Source organism: Chinchilla lanigera, unplaced genomic scaffold, assembly GCF_000276665.1.
Source record: "Chinchilla lanigera isolate Chin_1 unplaced genomic scaffold, ChiLan1.0 scaffold00185, whole genome shotgun sequence".
NCBI classification, from domain to species: Eukaryota; Metazoa; Chordata; class Mammalia; order Rodentia; family Chinchillidae; genus Chinchilla; species Chinchilla lanigera.
In genome coordinates, this window is record NW_004955586.1 from 239,755 (window position 1) to 265,172 (window position 25,418).

A 25,418-nucleotide genomic window follows, 5' to 3' on the forward strand; every position below is an offset into this window, starting at 1 on the left:
TATCTGGGATTGAGACATGAACACTGAACAGGTTATAATTCTAGTAGGTAAAGAGAAAACAAGGTAGTCAACACAGAGAAGCTCTTCTGTTTGGTTGATGTAGTCCTTATCAGGATGTGTTCACCAGCTACTGCTGAGAAATGCTACAGAGCAAGCAACCCCCAATTTTCAGTGATTTTCACTGAAAACATCTATTTCTGAGGCTCAGACACCCCATGTTAGCTCTGCTTTTCCTAGGCTTGGCTCAAATCAGCAGAGCTTGCTTCTGGATTGTAGACTGATTCAGAACTACTTCCATATTTTCTTTTTCTGGGAACAGCAGCTAGCTACCCAATTGTGTTCTTCTCCTGAAGGATAATACAAGTCCAAAGACACAACCAAACATCTAGAACATCAAAAACCTTCACTTATGTCGCATATGCTAACATTTTATTGGCCAATGCAAGTCACACAGCCAAACATAAAGTCTGGAGACATACTTCTTTCATTCTACTGGCAGACACTTTGAGGTCACTGGCAGGAAAGAGAGTGAAGAATTGAGAACATAATCATCCAAGGTAACACACCGAAGTAGAACCAGACTTGTTCCTGGTGGTGAAAGGCAGAGAAATATATTAGCCATGTAATTTTTCGCACAGTGGCTGTCCTAAGTAAACTTACATTGGATGAATGGGTAGGTAGGTAGGTAGGTAGAAGAAAGACGGAAGGATGTTTGTTAATAGACAATTGTTATTTCAGATCAAAGAGGGGGGCCATAAGGAATAGAAGCTAAAGGTAGAACATATTCTTTAGTCTAGAGTGACATATAATCTTAGAGATTTTTGTGGTCTGTATAGTTCCTTCTATTTGGATATGGGCTCAGAAATCTGGTACTTGGAAACTTGACTGTTATCATACTCACATAATGCTATTCGAACATATTATTTCCCTTTATTTTTAAGCTCAAAGTTCTTCAAAGTGACAGTATGCCTCAACATGCCAAAAACAGCAACAACGACAAACCCAAATCATAAAAACAAAGTAAAGAAAAAAGAGAGGCTTTTCTCTTTGCTTGCCTGGAGTTGCAAAGGGGAAGAAAAATCAGGGTTCAGATGGCGCTAGGTAAAGGACAGCAATAGGTGTCAACATGACAGAAGTGCAAAAGGAAGGAAAATTCAGGACTTGCAAACAGGGTTAGCTGCCTTTCCCTCCTGGAAATGCCTCTCTAGAGCTCAGCTCACCATGTGTGAGTGCACTGAGTTCTACTAGAGCAGAACTAGTGAGGGAAGAGGACCCCACCGAGCCATTCAACTCTGCCTCTAAAGCAAGTTCCCAGCATCTCTCCACCTGTCCTTTCCACCTGCCCTCTTCCTGTCCTCACTTGTGCTTCTCTTACAGGCTTTTTTTTTTTTTTTTAACCTTTGGTGGCAGTGATGCTGGGATGGAAACCAGGAAACCTCACACAGGCTGGGCAAATGCTCTCCCACTAATCTACACCCAGGCTGTGGCATTTTTCTTGCTCTACTTCTTGGTAGTGTTTTTGTAGCTTTGGCTTAACCTTTCTTACAAGTGATGGTCTGGTTGATACCTGTAACTCCTGCCATGCCCACAAGGTGCCCACTGATGTCTCAAGATGCAAGCAGGCATAAAGTTATCACCTCCATGTCTTCTCTTTAAGAGGCTCTGCTGTAAAGGTAGAGGCTGTGTAGTACGGGGGTTGAAAGTACTGATTCTAGGGTTCTGGGTTCAAAGCTCAGTTCTTCCATTTCTGTCCCCTCTATGCCTCTGCTTTCTCATCTGTGAAATGGGATTATGTGGGGGAATTAAATAAATTAGCAAATTTAAAGTGTTCTGAATTGTGCCAAGCACTTGATTCCAAGGACAATTTAGTGACAACTACATGGGATGTTACTTTTTGAAATTTAGTTCATTCAGCTCCACTATGTGAGAAAAGCACATGCCATGAGTTGACCGGTGCTTGGTGTGCATGATGGTAGCTGGTGGCTTAGCTGTCTGATCTGCTCCTGGGCTTAGCACAGGTAGAAATCTCTGAGCAAAAATGGGAGCTTTGTTCCTCTTTTCCTTCTCCTTCTATTTGCACTTTTGTCTAACTTAAGTGTTTTCAGAGCTTGTAACTTCAATTACATATATTTTGCCAAATGGACATCGTAATTTTCTTCTATGAAAAATCCTTTGAAAGTGTCAACAGTGTGACTTCAGTGCATTGCTTCTGTATCCTGGCTACACATTTAAAGTACCAGAGAGACTAGAAAAATCCCGATGCCCAAGCTATACCCCAGATCATCAACATCAGACTGTCTGGAGTTAGGCGCAGCCATTGGACCTTTCTAAAACTGCCAAGCAATTCCAATGTGAATACTCCTCCCCATTTTGTAAGGGGTAAGGCTCATTTTAAAATGGAATTCTTTAACAGATAATTAGTTCTGCAACACCACACTGAAGGTTGTCAAATGTAACCAGCACTGATGAGGATGCTCTAATCCCATAACACTGCAGCCAAAGCATTGTGAGCCCAATTTTTTAATTTTAATGTGCTTGGTGTTAAACTTTGAAGTAGCCCTAACTAGTGACAGTGCTTTGAAGCCCTAATAATTCTACCCTCTGTTCTTCACTTGCTGAACATGGAGTTTGGCTTCTTTTCTCAAGTGGCCTGGGTGGTGAATCGATGGTCCCCAGAGCATGAGGCAATTCTGATCATAGTGTTCCCTGCTACTCTTTTTCTAGGAAATCCACTTGTGTTCTAAGAAGATGATCACATTCACCTCTGCCCCAGGCAATTCACTGAAAAGCTGAACTAAGGCCAAAGCTTCTCCAAAACCCTTTTGTAGCAGTTCAGATGCATAAAACAAACAATTTCATTTTTCAATCTTTTATTTTAAGGAAACAATTAAAACAAAATTTTCAAAACAAGATAATAGGAAGGTAACAATGGTTAACACATTGTATATTGTTATCTTTAAATTATTCAGAGTACCAAATATAGGCATTTAATTGTCCAAATAATAGTAACACAAATCTGTCTTTTCAATGAACTGAGAGCAATTAGTAGTATAAGTATCTTAAGTATCTTATATATATATATTTATATACAATATATATAATATATACATATAGGTTTTATATATTAAATATATATTCTTTTTGCTTTTCCCTTCCTTCTTTCCTCCATTCTCCCATCCCACTTCCTCTCTTCTTTTAAAGTTTCTTCCCATTTTACAATATCAATTGTACATTTTGGGTCCCATTTACTCTTTCACTTTCTTACACCAGGGAGACTACATTGTTTATAAATGTGTGTTGGGTATATTTCATTTATCACCATGGTCTCAAGGTGCATCCACTTACCTTTAAAAGTCATCAGTTTTTCCTTCTTTATGGCTGAGTATACTCCATTGTATGAAAATACCACATCTTTTTTTATCCAATCTTCAGTTGATGGGCATTTGGGTTGTTTCCAAGATCTGGCTATTACAAATTGTGTTGCTATAAACATGGGTGCACATATATTGCTGTGGTACAATGTTTTTAATTCTTCTGGGAAGATACTCAGCAGGGTAATAGCTGGATCAAATGAGACCTCAAATCCTAGTTTTTTGAGGAATCTCCACACCGATTTCTACAGTGGTTGCACCAGTCTACACTGCCACTAACAGTGGAGAAGTGTTCCTTTTTCCCCACAGCCCCTCCAGCATGTTATTGGTTGATTTCTTGATGACAGCCATTTTTCCCTGGGGTGAGTTGGAATCTCAATGTTGTTTTAATTGGCGTCTCTTGAATGACCAGTGATGTTGAACATTTTTTCATATGTTTACTTGTTGCTTCTATTTCTGCATTTGAGAAATAGATAGTATTCATCTGAGATGCCCATTTTTGGACTGAGTCTTTAAATTTAGGAGGTCTGATTTTTTTGAGTGATTTATATGCTCTCCATTGTAATCCTTTGTCTGAGGAACAGCTGGCAAGCTATTTTTCCCACACTGATGATTGTCTTTTCACTCTGTTGATTGTTTCTCCTGCTGTGTGAAAACTTTTTAATAAGATGAGATCCTAGTTATTGATTCTTTGTGATAGTTTCTGTGTGATTGGTGTTTTATTCATAAAGTCTTTGCCTACATCAATATTTCCAAAGGTTTTACTTATTCTATCTTCCAGCAGATTTGATGTTTCTGTTTTAATAATTGGGTATTTGATCCCTTTTGAATTTAGTTTAATGCATGGAGAAAGATATCAGTCCAATTTTAATCTTTGGCATGTGTACAGCCAGTTTTTCCAGCACCATTTATCTTTCATGCAGTGAAGGTGTTTGTCATCTTTGTCAAAGATAAGATGGTTGAGTATGTATGGAGTTGGTTCTGCAACTTCTAATCTGTTCCATTGATCTTCAGGTTTGGTTTTTTTTTTTTTGCCAGTAAAATGCTGTTTTCATCATAGCAGCTTTATAGTATAATTTCAAGTCAGGGATTCTGATGCCCCCTGCCTTGCCTTTGTTGTCCAGAATTGCCTTTGCTATTCTAAGTCTCTTCTGGATCCAAATGAATTTTATAATTGTTTTTTCTAATTCTGTGATATATGCCATTGGAATATTGATTGGAATTGCATTAAATCTGGATAACAGTTTTGGAAGGATGACCATTTTCACTACATTGGTTCTTCTTACCCAAGATCAGGAGATATCTTTCCATCTTCTCATATCCTCTTCAATCTCCTTTTTCAGAGTACTGCAGTTTTCAATGTAGAGGTCTTTTACATTCTTCATTAGATTGACTCCTAGGTATTTCCTCTTTTTGTGTGCTATTGTGAAAGATGTTGTTTCCCTAATTTCTCTCTCAGTGAGCTTGTTATTCATGTACAGGAAAACTGTCAATTTTTGAGGGTTGACTCTTTATTCAGCTACACTACTGAATTTGTTTATTAAATCTAGCAGTTTTTGAGTGGAGTTTTGGGATCATGTATGGAGAGTGTCATGTCATCTGCAAATAATGGTAATTTAACTTTTTCCTTTCCTCTCCTTACTCCTTGTATTTCTTTCTCTTGCCTAATTATTGTGGATAAATTTTCTGGGGCGGTGTTGAATAAGAGTAAAGATAATGGAAATCCTTGTCTTATTCCTGATTTTAGAGTGAAAGCTTTCAGTTTTTTGTCCATTTAGTATGATGTTGGCTGTTGTTTTGTCATAGATGGTTTTTATCGAATTGAGATAAAGACTACCTTTTCCAATATTCTGTAGGGTTTTTAACCATGAATGGGTGCTGGACTTTGTCAAGAGTTTTTCTGCATCTATAGAGATGATCACGTGGTTTTTGTCCTTGGCTCTGTAAATATGGTGTATTACATTTATTGATTTGCCTATGTTGAAACATCCTTGCATCCCTGTGATGAATCCCACTTGGCCATGATGTATAATCTTCCTGATGATTTGCTGCATTCTGTTTGTCAGTATCTTATTGAGGACTTTTCCATTTATGTTCAGTAGGGAGATTGGCCTGTAGTTCTTTTCCTTAGTTGGGTCCTTCTCCTGGTTTGGTATCAGGGTAGTGCTTGCTTCCAGGAATTAATTTGGGAGTATTTCCTCCATTTAAATTTCATTAGAAATTGAAGTAGTGATGTGAGGTCTTCTCTAAATTTTTTGTGGAAATCAGAAGTGAATCCATCTCGGCCTGGACCTTTCATTGTTGGTAGGTTTTTATACATCTTTGATGTCATTGATTGATATTGGTTTATTTAGGATTTTTATATCTTCTTGATTCAGCTTTGGTAATTTATATGTATCTAGAAATCTGTTCATTTCTTTCTGCATTTTCCATCTTCTTAGAATACAAGTTTTAAAAGTAGGTGTAGATAATCTTCTGGATTTCTGTGCCGGTCTATTGTGGTTTCACCCTTTTCATTCCTAATTGCAGGGATTTGAGTCTTTTTGTACCTCTTTTATTAGGTTGAATAAGCATTTGTTAATTTTATTAATCTTTCAAAGAACCAACTCTTGGATTCATTGATTCTTTGTATTGTTTTCTTAGTCTCCAATGCATTAATTTCTGCTCTGATCTTTATAATTCCCTTCCTCATATGATCTTTAGTCTTAGGGTGAAGTGGTAACAACAAAGTAGTTGAACACTTTGTTGTTATCTCTTCTTTTTCTAGAAGTTTGAGGGGTTCATCATTAAGATGTTGATTTGCACTTGCTCTGTTTTCCTGATATGGGTATTTACTGCTATAAATTTCCCTCTTATGACTGCTTTCCTTGTGTCCCATAAGTTCCAGTATGTGGCACTGTCATTATCATTTAATTGTAGAAACTGTAATTTCTTCAGAAATTTCATCTGTGACCCATTGGTTGTTCAGGAGGGTGCTATTTATTTTCCATATGTTTGTGACATTTTTGCAGTCTCTTTTACTTTTGATTTTCTGTTTCGTTGCACTATGGCCTGATAATATGTATGGGATAATTTCAATTCCTTTGCATTTACTTAAGCATGTTCTATGAGCAAATATGTGGTCTATCTTGAAAAACGTTCTTTGTGCAGCTGAGAAGAATGTGTATTTTTATGTTATGGGGTGGAACATTCTGTAGACATTTACTAAGTCCACTCGTTCAAAAGTTTCATTCGGGTCTAATATTTCATTGTTGACTTTTTGTCTCGTTGATCAGTCTTTTGTGACAGTGGGGTATTGAAATCTCCCAATAAAATTGTATTAGTGCTTCATTTTTCATGTCCATTAATACTTGTTTTATATAGTTGGCTGCACTGGTATTTGTTGCTTATATATTTATGACTTTTATCTCTTCCTCTTGGATTTTTCCCTTTACAAAGATGTAGTGACCTTCTCTGTCTCTGTTAATCAGTCATAGCTTGAAATTCACTTGTCTGCAAATAGAATACCTACCCTTGCTTTTTTTCTGGGTTCCTGTTGCATGGAGTATTGTTTTCCATTCTTTGACTTTCAGTCTATGAACGTCTTTTTGAAGTAAATGTCTTTCTTGTATACAGTATATTGTTGGATCTTGCTTCTTGATCTATTGTGCCAGTCTGTGTCTTTTGATTGGTGAATTGAGACCATTACATTGATGGTTATAACTGATATGCATTGACTTAACCTTGTCATGTTATTTTCCTGTCATTGGTTCCCATGCTTTTTTCCCTCCCTCTGTTTAATTGTTTACCTGGCCTGTGGATCCCTTCTGTTGTGGAGCTGTAGTCCTTATTATTTCTTTCTAGAGTGTCCTTCAAAACATTTTGGAGTGCTGGTTTGGTGGTCATAAATTTCCTCAGGTGTTCTTTGTCATGGCAGTATCTTATTTCTCCAGGAGTTTTCAAAGACAGTTTTGTGGGGTACATCCATCTGGGTTGGTTGTTCTTTTTCTTTAGAGCTTGAAATACTTTACTCTAAGCTGTCCTTGACCTGAGGGTTTGTGCTGAGAAGTCGCCTATGATTCTGATGGACTTTCCTTTGTAAGTGATTTGCTTATTTTCCCTAATAGCTTTTAAGATTCTATTCTTGTGTTTAATTTCTAGATTATGCTATGCCTAGCTGTAGCTTTCTTTTGATCATGACTAATTGGAATTCCATATGCCTCATTTAAGCATGTGTCAAGTTCTTTTTCCTTACCAGGGAAGTTTTCTGCCATGATATCTGTGAACAGTTTTTTAAATATCATTTGTGCTATCTCCTGCTTTTTCATTGACTCCAATCAATCTTAAAGTATTCTTCTTTGCTTCATCTAGCAGCTACTGGACTGATTTCTCATTGTCTCTTATTGTTTTTAAGAAATCTTTCTTTTCATGATTTCTCACCACAAGCCTGTCGTCTATATCTGAGGTCCTATCCTCACATTGGCTTAATCTGCTGTGGAAACATTCAGTGGAATTTTTATTCTCTGAATATCTGCTTGGACATGCTTTGTGGATTCCATTTCTTTTCTATGCTGAGTATTCATAACTTCCATAATTTTCTTAAGGTCCTCTATGTTTTTGTTTGTATCTGCTCTAGAGTCACTAAGCATAGTTTTCATTTTGGACACCATCTCTGCAGTTATCTGAGAACTTATTTCTGATTTGATTTTTTTCTAGAGTATCATTCCATCGCTTTGTTGTTACCACTTCAGAGAGGCTAGGTGGGTGGATTTCAGATTGTGCAACCTAATTGCCCCCTGGGTTTACTTTTGTTGAACTAGATATCTGTGGTTGCATTTATTTAATTGTCTTCTCACTTTCTTTTCTTGTTTTAGTTTAATTCCAGGGATGATACTTGCAAATTGACTTTAGTGGGTTACTTTATTGCTAGTATTTACAACCCTTAAGAAATAACTAATTCTCTGTGGTATCTTCTAGGTACAACTTGTTTTTGGGTTTTGAGTCTATTATAAGTTCTTACTTCTTCAATTTGTTGGAGATAAGAAGCTGCTGCCTGTTTGGGCCAGACCCTGGTTCTTGGGCACTGTGCCACAGTATTTTCTGTTACTGTTAGTCAATCCCAGTCTTGGAGTACCAAGAAGAATAGCTCTTGAGAACAGTTATATCACTTTGGCTATAGTGGTATCAACAGCAATAAGAGTATCATCAATCACAGCCTAGAACATGATAAACTGAGGTAAATCATTAATTTTCCACCTTTACCCTTATGAACTACTTATGTAGTTATATAACAAAATCTAAAACAGACTAGAAAATTATCTGCAGTATATGTAAGTCCTTAATATGTCAATTTTACCTTCAGGGATTAAAATTTAAAAGGTCTTAGTGAAAAAATAGAGAGGTAGAAGAAAAGAGATTAGAAGTAAGGCTGGAGGACAAAGGTAGATCACACTAACTTTGGGAAACTGGTGCAGAAGACTGGGAGGAAAGAGAGAAGAAAGAGATAAAAAGAATAGAGGAGAACAACAACCACAAAGAGGCTAGAACCATGCTGACACTCATATAAAAACAAGATCAAAGAATGAAGGAGAAAAAAACAAAACTAAAAAACCAAAACAAAACCAGAACAACAACAACAAAAAATAACAAATGAAAGAGAGAAAAAACATCCACTTCCAGCTTTGTCTCTGCTGTCACTGGTAGACAATGTGTGGAGACAGAGTCCAAATCTATGCTGATCTATCTTAGCAAGTCAGCATAGCTTTTTGGTGCAGTAATGGATAATCTTGCACCTTCTGGCTGAGACGAGATTCATTTAGCCTGCAGCCATCAGTGCACCTTCCATGGGCCTCAACCCAACTTGGAGCTGCTAAATGGAGGCAGAAGCTGCTCTGAGTTCTTAGCTCATCTGCCTCTTCTCCAAGATGACTCTTGGCATATAGCTTTTTCACATGGGACTACTGAGCCCTCAGCACTCACTGATAACTAGTGCAGTACTTCACATCTGCTGCTCCCTTCCACTGCTGCACTTCTCTATGGAGTCCTTTGAGGTTCCAGTGGTCACTGTGAGTCTGCAGGTTTGAAAATCGCTCCTTTTGTACAGTAGGTACCATCTTGGGGAGAAGATGCCGCCGACTACCTCCTTTGTCTTTGTTGAAGTTTATTCCTTTACTCTCTGTGGGCTTCAGTTCACACTTTAGATCCTTTCTGGGTCTAGGGGATCCACTTGCCTTCTTCTTGTCTTCCTCATGTTGTTATATTCCAGCATCTGGATGGCAACACTCAGAGAGGTCCTTTCTCTGCTGCTTACCACTCTGTCATCTTTGTTGATCACAATTTCTGAGCCCCTGAAAACTCTCATAAACTCTTGATGGAGAACCTTTCTGACTAATATAACTCACTTCATGTGATGGTGTAGTCACATCATAGCAAGTCCTTTCTTCTCTGATTTAGGGAGTGAGGGAGTTCACATGACACAATTTTGTAGAACTTTGAAGTTAGTTCTTTATAAGTTGGCATCTTCCATTTTGACTTTTTAAAATGAAATCATTCTAAACAATGATATGTAGTGGATCTTTTCTTTAATAGAAAATTTGGAAAATTATTCATCAAGTAAGGTGATAACTTCAAGCCTTCAGTCAACCATGACATGAGCACGTCTCCCCTTTCAAACAAACTCTGTCCCCCATTCATCTCTGCTTCAGGTGGAGGCACCACTACCACACAGACCCTGAGAGAGCCAGCCTCCAGAGCTGTACCCGCTTCCCACCCACTCCAGTCAGTTCCCATGCCCTGCAGATTTTGCCTCCCAAGGTTTCCTAAATCCTCTTCCTCTTCTCTTCTCCATCTCTACCAGCATTCTGCATTACCAGAGCTTATCACCACTTCAGCCTGGACTACCAGAAAAGCCAAACCATTGCTCCTTGCACTCACCAATGATCTTGTAAAATGTGCACCTGGTCACGGCATAGTGTTTGACAGTCAGTCAATGGCTTCCCATTGTTTGTAGGGTCAAGTCCAATCTTGGGAAGCGAGCCTAAGATAGTCTCCATGACACAACCTCCAACTCTTCCATTTCTCTGATCTTCCTTATCTCTCTGTTTTTTGTTTTTTCTTGTCTTTTTGAGACAGGGTTTCTCTATGCAGTTCAGGCTGGCCTTGAACTCACTATGTAGCCCAGGGTAGCCTTAAACACACAGCAATCCTGCTGCCTCAGCCTCCTGAGTGCTGGGATTACAGGTTTGTGCCACCATGCCCATCCCCTTGCCTCTCTGTTGATGCTGTGATGAAGTACAACTTTACCTAGACTCCTGCAACAGCCTCTGCATTTCTGCTCCTGTTGTCCTCTGATCTGGAATACCTTTCCCTCTTCTCTTTGCCTGCTCCATTCCAACTCATCCTCTAGGATGCAGCAAGGGCTCATCTCTCTTCTTTTAGAATGTCATTGGTCTTCCTTGCTTTGCACACTGACTGAGGTGGATGCCCTTCCTTAGAGGTTCCATACTGCCCTATGCATGAAGGGGTCAAGGTGAATAAGAAGCTCAACTGTGTCACATGGTGGAATGGTTCAGTGTCTGCTCACATTTTTTCTCCCTGCTTTTACTGTCAGCTGCCACTTGGTAAAGCCATTGAAGGCACATTTTAAATTGTCCTCCAACTCCCATGACATTCTAGATGCAGTGCCCTAGGGACTTGGATAATTAGGCTTATTAGGAATTATAGAGCCAATAAATAGCAAGTGGTTCTTTCTAGAATAAGTGCTATAGCTGATATATTTGTCTTTCTACTTTTTGTCTTCCTCCCATACACACATTTAAGTTGACCTAATCTATAATTTAATCACATGCCCCAGATGTTAGTTGGATTCATCTTTGTTTGGAAACAGTCTTTTCATGAAGTAAAACAAAGCACACAGCCTTCCTCAAGAATCTGTAGTGCTTAGATGGATGAAAAATTATTTTGGCATAGAATCAAATCTGGGTTGGCCTCTTCTCTCTTCTACTTTTAAGAATTTTGCTACTCGTGACCTGGTCTGGCTGTGGCATTATTGTATACAATTTTTAAAAATAGAAGCAAGGCGGACTAAAGGTGGCTAGAGAAAAGGGCTATTTTTACCTTATTCTATTGTTTTAGGGTTTCTACTGCATGTCACTGCTGCAAACAGCTTTCTGCAGGCCAACACGGTGGCACCTTTAGTGATACCTGGTTAAAGCTAGGTGGCAGCAACAGTATATGTTGACAAGGCAAGAAGCCAGATCCAGGAGATTATGATAATGTGTTCTGTCTCCAGATGTCTCCCACTAATTCTTGCCAGCAATGACTCGGTGTCTAGAAGTCTGGCTCCTGAGCAGGTGAATGAGAGAAACCAAAGTCATACAATGCTGAAGCCTCATCGGGGGCTTGGTGGGAAACTCCATTTCTTCTTCTCTTGCAGGAAGGTCTGCTCATATCCCTGGCATGGCCAGTTCTTTCCCACTGCCAGGTGATCAGGTCACCTGAGTCAACATAATGCAATCTTGCTCTCAGCTACGCTAAGCTCCTAGCTTGTTATGGAGGGATCTGAGGGGTAGTGCCACACGTCTCCTCCCCACCTGAGGTCTGTCTTTTGCTGAGAGTAGAGCAAAGAGCTCTGGAACAACTCTCCACTTCACTCTGCCTGGAGGAATTTTGTTGCTGGAGGGTATTATTGATGAAGGTCTCACTTAATCCTGGTTTTGTTGTATTTGATTTCCTTAAATTTTTAAAATGCTGGCTAATTGAATCCTCCGCCCTGGACAAAAAGACTGCAGGCATAATAAAGAAATGTCCAAATATTGGGAATTTGGCACCAATAGAGTTCCCCATAAAAGGGCTGGTAAAGAATATATTGTGGACAGAAAACATACACTCTCAGATGGAAGGTTGGAGATGTATTCTAGAAGAGAAAGTGAGCAGACAAAGTCCATAGGTTGCCCAGCTGGGCTTGTACTTGCATGCAATCCTCCTGCCTCAGACTCCCAGAGTGTTGGGATTACAAACATGCACCGCTCCTGGAGAACTTTGTATCTTTTAAGTACCAAATTTATGAATATTTTTGGTCAGTAGTTGTATTTTAAATAAATACAATTTTATAGATTTTCACATTTTGTCTATTATGGCATAATGCTAAATAATGATGATAGCTAATTATTATATAAAGGAGCTCGTTGTTGCTCATTGAGTTATGTAAACAAATGAGAAAGGTGTAAAAATGTACTAGTTATTGGTATTTTGTGTAGATCAACAATATCTGAGTTGTCTCCCAGTTTAGCTGAGGGTGAGGTAAGCTTAGAAGCACTCATGATTGAATATTTTTATTGCTTACGTTTCTTTTTTATATTTCAATCTGTTAAAATAAAAGATTTTCATATAAAAGAAACTGAACAAAGCAGTAAATATGTAGGTAATCTAAAACACTGTCTACAAGAACAATAATATAAAGTTTTAAAAAACAGAAACATGGTATCAATCAGGAGGCTGATGATTAAAGTAAAAGAACTCTGATGTTTTTGTATTTTTCAACATATAAGTAAATATCTTAATTTATATATTGATGCTATTTTTTGCATATTGAATTTCATAGGACAATCACTAAAGCAATAGAAGTTGCTTTACAGCAGGCAAATTGCACCAAAAAATAGATGCAAAAATATTAAATTGCTGAAATACAATGGAAATGTAATTCTTGCTCATGTGACAATATTGTGAGCAGGAGAAGGTCCTTGGAATGGTTCTTCCTCTACAGAAATATGTCTTATATATTCTCTGTTCTTCCATTAGCATATAACATACCGTTTCAATTACTATAGCCTTCAAATAGTTCCTAGTAATAGTAAAATGAATCCTTGCTCTTAGTTCTCCTTTATTAGAAATGTCTCAGTTATTCTTGCTTCTCCTATTATCAACAAATACTTTAGTCAGCTTTTCAAATCACACAAAATACCTTTGGAATTTTCATTGGAATTACATCAAATAAATAGCAATACGTTTACAGTATAAAACTTACTTCTCCATAAACATCCTATTCCTCCTTAATTATTTAGCTTTCCCATGCTTATTCACTGCCAAATATTTTACTTTCTCATAGAAAATTGATATATCTTTTGGAATGTTTATTTTATGGTATGTTATACTTTTAAGATCCCTGTTTTATTTTACATTTTCTGTTGATTGCTATTGCTATTTTATATAAATGCAATTGCTTTTTGTAGTTTGATTTTTTTTAAAACAGCGAATCTGTCAAATTCTCTGTCCAGGTTTTTTTGAATTTTTTGTGCATATCATAACATCATCTGTGAACAATTAATTTTTCTTTCTTTCCTTTAAATCGTTATACCCTCTGTTTCTCTTTTCTTGCAGCATTTGTTAGGATAACCAGTACAGTACTGATAGGAAGTGGTTACAGCAGCCCTTGTTTTTGTGCCTGATTTTAATGAGGAACAATTTTAATGTTTCACTATTAATTATGATGTTTGCTTTGTAGTTTTTGTAGATACTCTAAATGAGGTAAAGAAAATTTCCTTCTTTCTTAGCTTGCTAAGAATTTGTATAAGTAGTGGATGATGATCTTAACAATTATTTTTCTGCATCAATAAAATTTACCACACGCTCTTTTTTCTCATTTCTTTGGGTGCTATGGAAAATTATATTAATTGACTTTCTGAGAAATTAAATCCCCAAGTAAAGCTTATCTTGGTCATTTTGTCAGTTTTAGTTACTGTTAAATTTTGTTCAGAAGTTTTGTACCTCCATGTTTTTATAGAGAACTAGGCTTTAATTTTCCTCTGTCCCATTCTTTCCATCAAATTTTAGTATAGTTAGCATACTGGGGTTGGTAAATGTTTCTAAGTTCATAGTCTAGAATAGCTTGTGTGTAGTTAGATTTATTAGTTCCTTGATTACTTAGTAGAATGCCTTTGTAAAATAAAGAGTTAAGTGTCCAACTTAAATAGTGAGAAAAGTACAGAATAAATCCAAAGAAACTAAAAGGAAGAAAGAATAAATATCATAGCAGAAACAATGAAACAAAACACATAAGCTAGGAAGTTTTGAACAAGCCAAAATTTAGTTCTTTGAAAAAAACATCCAAAATGGGCAAACATAGGACAAAATTAATTATACGGACAAACATAAAACAAGATTAATTATATGGACAAATATAAAACAAGATTAATGGTACAGAAGAAAAATAACAAGAATGAACCATATCAGTAATGTGCTGTGGAGTTTAAAAAGACAACAAAATTATTTTAAGGTGATAAATTCTGAAATGTAGGTAAAAGTGATAAAAACCTAGAAATATATAATTTACTAAATCTGATTTTAAAAAAGAGAAAACCTAATACAAAGAAAATACACAGAGGTCCAGATAGTTTTTTATATGAGAAAAGATTGAAATAAATTTTGGATGAACACTTAAATACAAGAGGCAGTGCCTAAAAACTTTCAGAGAGAATATAGACAGTATCTCACTATCTGTGTGACTTCAGAATAGGGTAGGATTTCTTAAATATGACCAAAACTACAGTACGCTAAAATTAGTGTTCAATGTAATATACCTTAAAATAACACAAAAAGACAAACCTCAAACTGAGAGAAGATACATGTAACATAATTAATGGAGAACTATTAGTCTTCAAAGTATATGAAGAACTCTTGGATGTTGATTTTAAAAAGGCAAAAAGCCTATTTTTTTAAAAAAAGTAAGCATAAGACTTAAAACAAAAGAAAAAATAAATTTTATGAATTTCAAGAAAATATAGCTTGACTTCATTCATAATCAGAGAAATGTAAACTAAAGCCATAATACAATATTACTTCACATACCCTGGTTAGTAGCAATCAAATGATGATGAAATTAAGTGCTGGCAAGAATATGAAGCAATCTTAACTCTTCTACACTAGCAGTGGGAGCATAAGTTGCTAGAACTACTTTGAGAAAAAATGTGGAGTTATCTAGTAAAGTCAAAATGCAGTCACTTCTTCATTTAACAACCCCTTTTCTAGGCATAGATGTTAGAACTAGGAGATGTGCTGGCGAATACTTATAGAAGCAATATTTTTAGTAATAAAAATTGGAAAAACCCAAATGCCCAACCATAAGTAAATTATAGCTTATGCAGTGAAAATTACTGAACTGTTGCTTCATACGACAGTGTAGGCAAATCTCAGGCATTTGTTGTAAAATGAAGGAAAAAAGCAAGTCTTAGAAATCACAGAGTGTGATTCTATTCACATAAAATTGAAAATCATAAAAATCTTACTATAGTAGAGATACAGAAGTATGTGATAAAACTATGAGGAAAAGTGAACTGTAAACACAAAATTCAGGATTGTAATTACCTTTAAAATGGGAAGGAAGGCAACTGGGTCTGGGAAGGTCACTTGGAGGCTTGAAAGTCCTTAGTGATGTGCTTATTAAAATTGATGCTGGTGTTTGCATTGTTATTCTTTTAACTTAGCCATATTTTATAAAGATAATTTTCACTCTATTGAATATTTAATAAAAACCCATTCATAGGGCAAAAAAGATAAAATTGAGGACTCAGATAAGAAGCCAAATACTTAACTATTAAGAATTATAGGAAGAAAGAAAGAGAAAATAGTCTTTTAGAGTAAATATCAAAGACAGAAAATAAGACCCTTGCCCAGGAATAAAGGATATGAGTTTCTAGATTTGATGGATATGCCAAAGCCTAAAATAAAATTTTAGAACACTAAGATATACAGAGTGTTCCATATAGATAAATAGATAGATGATAGATAAGATAGATAGGTAGATAGAGAGATAGATAAATAGACAGACTATTGGGAAACAGAATGATCTGATATAGTATTACCGAAAGCTGACCTCGGGAGGATATTGCTTTGAAATTTCTGAGCAGAAGTTGTGTTCAGTCTAGAATGCCATAGCCAGACAAATGATTAATAGAATATAATGGTAAGATAAGGGTACTTCTAGATAGGCAAGATTTTACAGAGTTTACCAAAGTTTACCAGCTCAAGAAACTACTGCAGGATGTATTCCGGCTAAAGGAAGGAACTATGAGGAAGATGTGGGGCACAGAAGTAGAGAATTCAACACAGAAGACAGTTGAAGGGGGAGCCCTGTGGACAGACCTGCTACAGGTTCAGGCATGAAAACACAGATTGGAGTGATGTCCCCAAAGGAAAATAGAAATTCTGCATTATCTAATGGTTTAAATCACATTGAACATGATTTTAAAGTTTTCTTAGAAGCTTTGGAAATGAATTTTTAGGTGATATGCTTAAAAAGCAAATAAAAAATAGGTGATTAGTAACTGAGAAAAAACAAACTACATAGGAAATAGAATCAATATGTACTGTCTACTGTGACTAAAATTTGTATAGTATAATAAACACTGAATCTTGATTGATTTAACAAAAAACTATGTTATAAATATTTTGAAAGTGGGGGAAGGAGTAGCATATGCTCATGGAATTGTTTGAGATAGTGCATTGCTATTTTCCCATAGTAGTTAAGCAACAGATAATTTTAAAATAGGAAATGTAAGGAATAGCAGTAATAATGTTATGTGCAGAAATAGATTTTAAAGTTGCCAAAAGAAGCACGTAAAATTTGATAGTAATTGCCTTTGGGGAAACAGAAAATGGGGTTGGGAGGGACGGGTGGGTGACTGCAGTCCTTCACTTTCAGACTAGCCATGCTATTTTATTTTTAATGTAATTTATTTCTATAAAAACTCAGTTAAAAATAAATGGAATGTTCATTACCTTTGTAGGAGTTTGGATTACCCATGTGTATGCACTTATCAAAACTGAATGAATATACACTTTAAGATTTGTGTGTCTAATTGTATGTAGATTTTTACAAAGGAAAAATCAGTAAGGACATATCAAATTCTAGTTAATGGTATGGACTGTGGTGCCTGTAATTTGAAATTATTTTAAAAATCCATAGCTGAGTTGTAGCTCAGTGGATGAATAGAAGCATAGATAAATATGTACAAAGCAAGTATAATAAAATGTTGATGGTAGAATCTAGGAGTTAAGTATGGATGTTCGCTGCAAAATGCTTTCCATTTTGCTGTGCTTCACAAAATTTGTAATAAAATGTTGGCACAAATACAATACTATAAATAAATTTAAGAGAGAATGTTCTGTCTTGTGTACTAGATAGATATCCTTTAATCTTAAAATGCTACTTGCTTTCCAGAATCATTCTGTAGCCATTTGACCTGCAGACAACTGATCAAATCAAAGAAGGCAGTGACTCGTGAAGAGTAGGGGCAGCCTGCTATTTCTCGTTGGCATTTTTACCAGTTTGCCTACAGGGTATGTATGATTCAACGTTGAATATTTTATCTCATCTTACAAGATTTTTCTTCTGGTTATGACTATCACTGTTGTCCCATGTTTATCTCGTTTAGCACCAATTGAATTGTAAACTCATCTGAGCTAGTTTGTGACCTCCAGGGTCACACACCTAGTGTTTCATCAATATCAATTTTGCTCTAATAAACCACAGAGGGAAAGTAGTTCTTTGGAATAATAGATTTCAGAAAAGCTTAAAATGGACTGCTGGAGAGTTGAATCATACAATTTTCATTGCAGTGGTTCTTAAGGCTTGAGTCCAAATCCAGTCTGGTCATTCTGTAATGGAGAAACTGAAGACAAGAGACTATAAGTGATATATCCAGGTAATAGAGCTAGTCAGTGTGGTTATTTTTGGGTATTATTTCTTTATGGCCATTTAAAACTATTAAATAAGACGACTGGATGTCACCAGATATAATACTCTACAAGAAAACGCCCACACTTTTCCCAAAGACGTGCTTCATTTCAAAGGAACAATGGAATTTAAAAGATCACGAAATCTTCTCTAGCTCTTTTGGGGGGGCGGTAAAGTGGAAGCAGAGGAATGTAAACGAAGGAGTGTTCATCATACTCAGTTTACAACTGCAATTAAACGTGTCTCTGGTAAAAGCACAGTACACGCTTACATCATAGATGAACCTCGAGAATAATTTAAGAAGCCAGACCCAAAAGGACACATACTGTATTATGATATTTATATGAAACGCCCAGAAGTGTTAAGTAAATCCATGGATGCTGAAAGCAGTTTGGTGGTTGTTGGGGGTAGGAGGAGTGTAAATAGGGCTTGATTGCTTAAGATACAGGGTTTTATTTCGTGTTAATTAAAGTGTTTTGGAACTAGTTCAAGGTGGTGGTTACACAATATTGTGAGTGTACTAAATACCACCGAAAAATAGTTAATTTTATATTATGTAAATTTCATCTCCATTAAAAAATGTGTATCTCTAAGGATAGAGGGAAAGCAAATGCAGCAAAATGTTAATAATTTAATAGGTCTAAATACAGAGCATTCAGGAGTTTGTCATACTAGTCTAGTAACTTCCCTGTTAGGTTTAAACTGTTTCAAAATAAGAAGTTGATGAAAAATAAGGTATCTCTAGAAAGCAAAGAAACAATTTCTTGGGGTTGTAAAATTGAGGTCAACAGCTGCGGTCTAAAATTCATACAGTTTTAATATGTGTTATTTGATCACTAGCATGTCAAAAATAAGAACATTACTTTGCTGGCCAGTGAGTTTTCTAGAAGCAAATTTCACTTTTTAAAAGAGTCCCAATCCAACATTGTTTAACATAGGTATCTAATAAGGTGAAATTTCTGCCCAGCAGTGCCTAGGAAACATTTATTGGCTCCCTTGGAACAGATAGTATCAACATTTGGTTTCACTGAATGATCTGAGCTTTTGAAATTAGATATATATTATCTAGCTTTGTCACTATCAAATGGGCCTTATATCTATAAGAGGGTGCAAGCTGCCAGTGTCACATGAGAAACAGAAGGGGCCTAGGTGACCATGCTGACCCTTATACAGAGTGCTATGAAACCTGAGAAGTAATGTAAAAAACATAACAACACACCCTATAACCCCATAATGAGAAGAAGACCGCTTGTCTGCCTCTATTGGACATAGGTTCTTTACGGGCCAATGACCTAACCCTAAACTGTCAAACCAACAATTTCTGAGGCTTGATAACAAATGGATCTGACTACATGAAATGAGAAGTTACTTGTTTCTCTAACACATACGAAAAACACACAAAGACACGTAGGGTTGCACAATGGTGTGACTATCCTTAACACTACTGAATTGCACACTTAGCAATCATTAAGGTGACAGATTTAATGTTTACCATGATAAGAAAATACATATGGCTCCAGTTTTCTTTTTCATGCAGCAATCCTAAAAATTAATCTCATGTTTGTCTAAAAATGAGGTGTACTGCCAACCTTTGAATCCAGACATGATTTACACTCTGAATGAAACACAGCCTGCTCCTACAGGGAACAAAACCCCAAAAGGAACACTCAGTTCTCTGAGCAAATCTCAGCTGAGCAAGAAAAATGGACATAAGAACGGATTAATGGCAGAAGAACATTAAAAATAGAAGAGCACTATTGATTTGAAGGTGTTGCTTCAAGAGATAAGTACCAATAAATATTGGAGAGCAGTCGTCTCAATGCTTCCGATGATGATGTGAATGAATCTCCTCTCCGTAGGGATTTACTCAGGCTTTTGAGATGCAGGTTATTGCTTATCTAGACACTGCTTTGGGACTTAACAAATCATTAAAGGGAATGGTAAGGTCTGTTTATAAATATAATTTCTGTAGGGTGATGAATACAAGAATGCTCTATTTGAATAACTGAGTTCATTTTTTTCTGCAAAAGTTTTGTATTGGGCCAGGGATACAGCTCAGCAGCACAGTACCTGCCTGGCAAGTGTGAGGTTGTGAGTTCAATTCCCGATACCAAAAAAAAAAAATTTGTATTTTCCCGAATTTTCATGAGGTACATAAGAACAAATTCACGTTTTATCAAGGCTTAATGAGAATATCTTTAGTATTCCTCTATTACAAGAAGATTATCAATGAAGCTCATGAGAATTTGAAATGTTGCTAGTCTGAAACAAGATGCTCCACAAGTGTAATATACACACCAAATTTTAAAGATTTAGTAAGAAAAAAGAATACAACATATTTCATTAAGAATCTCATGTTTACATCATGTTATAGTGATAATTTTTGGACACAGTGAGTAAAATAAAATTTGTTATTGAGCTAAGTATCTCTGTTTTTCACTTTTAATGTGGCTACTAGATAACTTAAAAATTACATATGTGTTCAGCGTCATAATTCTTATTGGATAGCACTGGAAAGACCATTTGAACCCTCAGTTCCACTCATCCTTTACATGTGTGTGTTGCATGTAAACATATGCATATATAGATAATATATTCTGGTTGTCAAAGTAATATAGATTCTCTTTTACAAAACTGCCAAGAAAGAAATATTCAGAAATAAATAGTTCCCTCCATAATTAGAACATCTCTAAGAGTTTCGTGAACATGCTGCAATATATATTAAACATTCTACAGGTAAATTAATCTACACAAGTAGTTTTGGCACTGCAGGTGGTTCAGAAAGGTTGCATGAAAATGGTCTTTTTTCCTCAGAACTAAGTTCCCCATGAGTTTTTCCTCCCTGTAGGTTAATTTGGTTGGAGTAAAAAATGCAAAACAACAGAAAAACACAAATGCAAAACAAGACACTGTACTTAACTATAGGAATTTCAGGAATGATTTGGAAATGGCTGTATCACTTACACAAAGAAAAGTAATCTTTGCTAAGTGTGGTGGCACGTGCCTGTGATCCCAGCACTCGAGAAGCTGAGGCAGGAGGTTCTCCATGAGTTCAAGACCAGCCTGGGCTACATAGTGAGTTCAAGGCCAGCCTGAATTACAAAGTGAGACCCTGCTTCAAAAAAAAAAAAAAGAAAAGGAAAGAAAGAGAAAAGAAAAGTGATCGTTGGCTAAAAAATTGCGTCGGGGAAAATTATAGTGACTGTCAGCATATTGATAGGTCTGAGATGAAGAAGCAAGAATCTTTCATAACATTAAACTTAGTTTTAAAAAATGGCTGAGACTTTTTGGGGGGATGCAGGAAGTATGATTTTATAAAAATCAAATTTTGTCTAGCTTTACAAGTGTCATCTATGTGACAGTTGGTTAGAATCACACTTTTTCTATCTCAGTTTTAACTGAGGTGTGAATACCACAGATACAGATGCCCAAGTGAATAGGAGGAAGATGGCCATAGACAGAAACTGGGGCTGGGAATTTAGCTCAGCAGCACTGTGCCTGCCTGGCAAGCACAAGGTTGTGAGTTCGATTCCCGGTACCAGAAAAACAACAACAACAACAACAAAAACCCCAAAAAGCAAAAAACCAAAAAAACCGAAACTATAGGAGAAGTGTTCAAGTTCTGTTTCCAAGGTTCTGGGTCCCCCAATTAGGGACTCAATCAGGGCATCAGAAGAGGTCAGTGGGGAAGGGAGGAGACTTGTAAGGAAGCTTCTTTGGAAGGAACTTTTGCTTAGCTTCAAAGATGGAAGGACCACAACCACCCTGACTTTCAGCCTTGTGAGGGAGACTTTTGAAGAGTTACTGGGAGTTGTGGAATGTTTGCTGTAGAGATACACAGAAATGGTGCCTAATTCACACCTGAGAAAGAGGAAGTGGACAGCTGGGGCCTGGGACATCCAACAAGAGAAGAGATACTTTGTTGAATATACTTGAAATCCAGACTTTGTCGAGGAATATGGGAATGCTCTTGCAGAATCAAGTGGGGGCCTGGCAGGTTGTGTCTATCGGGACTCATCAGAGGGAAGAGAGCAGGCTTTTCAGCTTTTTACAAGAAAGAACTAAGCCATTTTCTTCAGCTCTTTTAGTGGCTGGCTGTTCCCTGTTTTTAGGTAAATGATTTGTAATGTTCTTGTCCATAAGCATTCCTGTATCTGATATAACCAATATTTTGACCAAGTCTGACACCTTTTGCAATTTTATTACACACCCACCCACACCCACCCACACACACACACACACACACAGGAGGATATAGGTGAAATGACTGGACTGGGCACCTAAGAAGAGAGGGACCAATTTTTGAACTTGGGGAAAAAGGCTTCCGTCTAGAACACCTTTATACCTGCATCCCCTTGCCACTCTGCCATCTCACCGCTGTGCTACCCAACACATCCAACATTCCTGCCAGATGCACTTTCTTAATTGCAAATTTCTGATCACTTGGTATACTGGCTCTGAAAACTTAAATGCAATGGCTTGTGTCCACAGGAGTGGATAAGGTACCTGTTACCTGAGGTTAGGGAGAGAAGTGATCACAGAAAGTGTGGGCTTGACTGTAGGAGACTTAAAAACCTTCCATGCACGTTTCCTAAGAAATTCTTCTGAACCTCTCCTCTCCCTGTCTCTCCCCAGTCCTAGAGAATGACTGTAGGTAACGGATGCCTTTACCTATGGGGATATGTTGTCTCTGAGGCTAGTGGAGACACAGAATTAACCAAAGCTATATTACTTAAAGGTATCATTGATTTTCTAACAGATAAGCTTTGAATATTCAGTGGATTTATTTCCCATTCATATTGCAGTCTAACACTGGTACTAATTCAACAGACTTCTACATGATTAGTCAGAGCCCCAGGGTTCTTCCACATTGTGGCTCTGCCCTTCTCACCTGGAGAATGGAATAGCAATGGGATCCTGGGGGAGGGTTATTGCAATAACCAAACATGTGAGTGTAGTTAAAGGATTCAGTACACTACCTGGTACATATTTCTTTCTCTTGGTCTCTTTGTTAGGAGTTTTCCTGCTACATCTGGATAATCTCTATTGATCAACTGTTGATGCACTGTACCAAGCTTATTCTGGGCATTTTGAAACATGAAATTAAGCTCTAGAATCTTTTAACCACCTCATTAAATTTCATCCTTCCACCTCTAGCCTGTTCTGCATCAAATTCAGCCCCTGAAGTTGGAAAAGTTTTAGTACCTGCCCTATCTCACTCCACCCCATATTTCCAGTTCCCCTATACCCTCACTATTCTCCCAGGAGCTAACATGTAAAAAAACTAAGATATTATTCTTCAACAAGTAGCACCTGTATCACCAAGTGATTTCCAAATAGAGAAATACCTTAGGACCCAACAGAAGAAAAAGCCATTGTTTGGTAAGATTTCAAGCATGACATAAGTGAAAGAAGAGATACTCTAGGAAGGAGATACCTGCCAGGTGGGTAGATGCCACCTCTGCTTCTCATTCTGTTTATTCTTCCTTCCTTCCTTTATCTTATGCCAAAATGTTAGTGTGTGCAGACCCTTTCTTTTGATACAACCACCATCTTAAATTTCAATCTAAGATCACTACAGAAGTACAAATTCTTTTAAAGAAACAGAGATTTTTCAGGTTGTTTTCCATGTACGCTTAGATAGGTATCAGTCACTCATTGATTGATTGATTCATTCATTCATTCACTCATGTGTCCACTGGTAATCTTGTTGTGACAGTTTTAAAAGATGACCAGAAATTCTTTGACATGCCCCTCATAAATTGGCAGCATTTAATTCCCCCTTCCACCATCTTGAATCTGGTCTGGACTTACTTGGAAACAATGGAATACGGTGGAAAGGAAACTGTGACGTCCAAGCTCTTTTCAAAGGAAGCTTTGCAGCTTCTGCATAAATCTCCTTAAACTTTTTCTTGAGATAGTGTCTCATTATGTAGCCCAAGGTGATCTCGAATTCATGATCCTCCTGCCTCAGCCTCCAAAATGCTGGAACTATAGGCATGCGCACTATACATGACAAGTTTTTTTAAAACTTGCTTTCCAGACGCTTCCTTCTTGGGAACAAGCCACCTGACTATGCGCAGGCCACATGGAAAAGCTCAGTGTCGTGCTCCAGTGGACAGCCTCAACTGAGCTGCCAGCCAATAGCCAAGATCCACCACCAGACTTTTGAGTGACTCATCACGGATGTCCAGCGCAGCTGAGTGTGATGACGCTAGTTGCCGCAAAAGACACCTGATTGCAATCACACCAATGACAACTGTTTAGCTGAACCTTTTCTGACTTCTTGATGAACAAAACAGTGAGGGACGTAATATGAGTGTGTAGAGCACCGAAGGTTGTGGATAATTTGCTAAACAGCACTAGATACCTGGAATATGTATCATGTTTTTAAAACAATCTCATCTTTTTTAAAACTCAGAAATTTTGTTTTTAGCAAAAGCTGTAGGGCCCCTGTCCTGATAAGATGTTAACACCCTTTCAAAACTTTCTTTCTCAAGAGAAAGGGAAGGGGCAGAGACAAGTGGATATCCAAAAGCAGTCGCTGATTTCAGATATCTCAAAGTAACAACTACGTGGTAGCTCTACACCCTCATATTCTTTCAGAAATTATATTTTAGGGGTAAGAAGGGGACATCTAACTTTAATTAAATTAAATGGCATCAGCATATTCTAGCAAAACCTGTTACTTCACATGTTTCAAAGTAAAACTAATTCAAAACAAAAGGATATTGTCAAAGTTGAGAGAAGTCAATAAAAGGAAAAAAACCAGTAAACTTAGCAGCAATAGAAACTTTCAAGCAAGAGAATTAAATTAAAACAATTTGACCATGATGCAACCTATCTAAATGTGAGGATTTTCAAAATGGGACCTGTACTTGCCCTAATTAAGAAGTATGAGATGTCATGTTGCTTCTAATAGATATAGACTCAGAAATGTGATTTCACCAAACTGTGATATCTTCATTAATCAATATGTACTTATGATCAGACATTGTGCAAGAGACAAGCATAGTCTCTGTCATCAAGAAACATGAAATATACTGTATTGAAAGGCAAGGTTTTAAAAATGAATTTAATATGTATAAAATCTTTCCAACATTTCCAGGTCCATTTTCAATGCCATGTAGCTGCTAAGTAAACACTCATCCATTCCTCTATTCAACAAATATTTATTAACTACCTCTACATGTCAGGCACCATGCTAGGTGCTAGGGATAGGGCTGAACAAGGAGCTTACGTCACAGGACAGAACAAATATTGAATAAGCAGCAAACAGTGGCATCCCGAGAACATTTTCAGGATTCTTGAGAAGCAGCAGAGACACCTGATCCCAA

The 25,418-nt window shown here is 37.0% G+C and overlaps 1 long non-coding RNA gene across 1 annotated transcript in view; it reads left to right on the plus strand.

Annotated features, from left to right (window-relative positions):
- The window catches only part of LOC106147583, a 60,899-nt gene that overhangs the window by 31,560 nt on the left and 3,921 nt on the right, over nucleotides 1–25,418 (plus strand). Inside the window, exon 2 of the long non-coding RNA XR_001232520.1 lies at nucleotides 17,566–17,684. This is a non-coding gene — a long non-coding RNA (uncharacterized LOC106147583). The remainder of the gene's footprint in view (nucleotides 1–17,565; nucleotides 17,685–25,418) is intronic.